A 3,668-nucleotide genomic window follows, 5' to 3' on the forward strand; every position below is an offset into this window, starting at 1 on the left:
CTCATTTCTAATAAACCTCATAGCACAATTTTGTGTGATCTTAACGGACCATTTAAGTACAACTAGGCAAATATTTATAGCATCACCATCGTCATATTAGTCTTAATAAGCTCTTATGATATTTTTAAGTCTTTCACTAAATTAACTAAATGATAATACTGATTCGGAAGCATATGCCCAGAAGGAAAATAACAGATTAAGGAAATAAAATACTAATAAAAGGGAACCAAACCATATATTTATTCAAAGAATATCTAAAAGAATAATAGTGAAGAAGGATGGAATCAAAACCTTAACAAAAGAGTTCCATTAATGCAAGAAAGAAAACCAGTACAACTCCAATCCAATGTTGAAAATCAGGCCGGACAATGTAGCAACAACGTCGAACCCGAAGCCGCAAGCGGAAACTGGACTTCCTTTTGTATTTGAATCTTCATTGTTTGTTTTTGTTTTCACTTTTCTCGTTCTTTTGTTTTCTTATTCCAATGATCGCTCCCATTCTTTTCTTAAAAGTGTGCTATTTGTAATGAAAATCCTAGAGTGCCTATCCGTGTGTGTGTGAGATCGTGGGATTGAGGGGATATGGGATGTGAGGAGTGGGGGTTAGTTGTGAGGGAATTGGGAACGTGAGGGATATGGGGAAAATGGGGTTTTTTTCTTTTTTTTTTTTTAAAAAGTAAAATCATATTTTTAAATAAAATTTTATGATAAACTTCATCACTTTAACGTGATTTTAGTTCACTTTGAATCTTTTTTTTTTTTGGTCTTTTACTTTAAAAGATAATTAAATTATGAAGATAAGAAGAATAACCAACATTTCTTATAATATAGTAAAACTAAATATTTACATATACTTTAAATGATACTAAGAAAGATTCTATAGCTTTATTAAAAGAAACCATATACATTATATATATATATATATATATATATATTAGAAATAAAATTTGTGCTCTTAGAATGAGAGTATTTTTTGTAGTTTTTTTTTTAAATAAAACCTATTAAGAATAAGATAAATATTAAGATTAGACCTAAAAGAAATATTTACATTAAAATAGAATAGAATTTGGGTGTAGTCAAAAATTNCGTGGAACTCTAGGATGCTACTAGGGAATGTCGTACCCTATGTCTGCAATAAAATAAGGCTCGAGGCCCTCTGAGATGCTACCAGGGAATGTCGTACCCTATGTTAGCAATAAAAATGCAACCAGGGGATGTAGTACCCAGTTTTAACAAGAAGGAAGGCAACCAGGGGATGTAGTACCCTGTATTAAAGATAGGGTATTGATTCCATATAATGAAACTAAAAATAGCATGTTTATATGTATATTGGAAAAAATCAAGGATTTCAGAACTTCACTTGGTAGTGTTCGTGTTTTCACAAACTATTTCTTAAAATTGTTTTGTTCCTGTTCTGAACAAAGAAAGATTTGTTAGTTTTAAAATGGAGGTCGGTTTGTGGCCTTGATTATTTCAATCTCTTGATCTCGGCTCATTTTCATTAATGATTTCAACTGCAAATGATTATTGCCTAAATACCAACTGCATTTCTGACTCTGGAGAACCTTTAGCTTTTCCAAACTTTGCCATGATGGTACTTAACCTTTTTCAACTTCATGTTGCATTTGTGAGCATTTAGCTTTTGACTTCTTTCAAAGTTTTCCATTTCAAAGCATCGGCCAATCATGGCTAGTCGGGGTTGACTTGATGCCCTTGTCGAGGCTTGGCACCTTTTGAATATATTAGCTCGCTTCAAACGAGAACCCTGTAAATCGGTCTTGCCATCTTTTCTTTGCCTTACTTTTGGAACAAAGTTACACCGAAAGGGATTCAAAGAAAAAAACAAACAATGGAATAGAGAATGAGTTTAAAACAAGAGGTGTCCCTTTAGGGGAACAGAAATACAGACTTATCTGGGAGTACATGCAGACTTCAATGAACATGACATGCTTTTTGGACTGGATGCCTGATCTGTATAAACCGTCCGATTCTCAGAAACTCATCACAATTTTTGACTTGAAAGCAGGAAACCTTGATCATGATTGTGTTGATGCTATGGCTGCGTGGATCCTCTTCTCGATCAACAGTGCCCTTTGCGAGTTTTCACTAGCTGATCTCTCTCATTTCTGTTCTCATCGTCGCCTTGTAGTGCTCTTTGTGAGTTTTCACTAACAAGACTCTCTCATTTCAATTTCTCTACTTACCATCGCCTTACGCTGCCCGAGGGTTTTCACCAATAAGACTCTCTCATTTTATTTCTCTCATTTTGATTCTATCAGATCCAAACGGTTGTATCCTCTAATTCTATAAACATTCTTGCTGATTGATCGGAAGGACTTGAAAAGGATTTGGGTAAAAAGAATTTGGACTGAAATACAACTTTGGAACCTTTCAAGCAAAACAATTGCTGAAACATTATATCTGCCCCAGTTTCACTTTTTGGGGAATTTGGATTTTAATTTTATTGTGACTGAACCTCAAAGAGAGGCTGCCTATGTATCCTTTCGGAATCAAGTCGAATGTAGTTCAGGGGACTCTGTTTCTGATTTTCTTTTTTTTGGGGTTTTTTTTTCATTTTTGTTTTCTTTTGCTCTTTTTTTTCCTTTTTTTCTTCTTCTTTTTTTTTTATTTTTTTGGTTGTCTTTTTTTTCTTTTCTTTGTCATTTAATAATAACTTATGGTTTTTGGGTAGTGAGAAAGAAATCCTTCGTCATCCCAATTAGAGAATGTTAACACCGAGTAGTGAGTCAAACATAGTACCTTCTGACAGCATCTGATTTGACTGTTGTCTCGAGGACATTTCCTTTTATGTCTCCCTAATACAACAGACTATGCAATACTCTTGTTACAATGTATGGACTTTTGCAATTTGGAGCAAATTTTTCCTTAGCTTCTTCATGGTGCGGGAGAATATGTCTCAGGACGAGTTGCCCCACTTCAAATTTCTTGGGACGTACTTTTTGTTGTAAGCATGGGACATCTTTGTTGTACAACGGCCCATGGTAGCCTCCGGCCAATTACTTTCCATCAATCAAAGACAATGTTTCAATCGGGTCTTGACGAATCTTCATCAGCGATCTCGGCTTCAACAATGATCCGAAGAGAGGGAATCTCATTTTCGGTTCAATTCTTTGTTTATTTTCTTACAAGCCTTATCTTCAACACATTATGCTTCTTGGTTCATTATTTCAAAATCTGACAGCGTTTTAGGATCTGGGTATGAAGTCCGCAAGCATGTCATGTTATTAAAATCTGCATTTACAGAACTGAAAAGAGAATAAGAAAGGTGACAAGATTAAGAAAAGAGACATTCGTGGATGATGAAATATTGATTTCATTTATTTGAATATTTAAAAAAATAGAAGGGTTTACATAATAATATAAGATAGTAAAGTAAAAACATTCGGATGACACACTGAAATAACTTGAAAGGCAGAATAGATAGCAAGACCGGCTACCGAGACACCCGTCTGATAGGGAAAGTTTCTGGTTTGGCGCCCATTTTTTTGGTTTCTCTTCTGCCGCGGAAATGGCTACTATGGCTTTCAATGCTGGATCAAATTTCCCATCATCAAATCCTCCCGAGTAGGCCATGTCCTATTGCTCAAATCTGGTAAAGTCAAACGCGCATTTGCTTTCATTTTTTATTTTTCACCGCAACTTGCCTA

This window comes from Nicotiana attenuata, unplaced genomic scaffold, assembly GCF_001879085.1.
Source record: "Nicotiana attenuata strain UT unplaced genomic scaffold, NIATTr2, whole genome shotgun sequence".
Lineage (NCBI taxonomy): Eukaryota > Viridiplantae > Streptophyta > Magnoliopsida > Solanales > Solanaceae > Nicotiana > Nicotiana attenuata.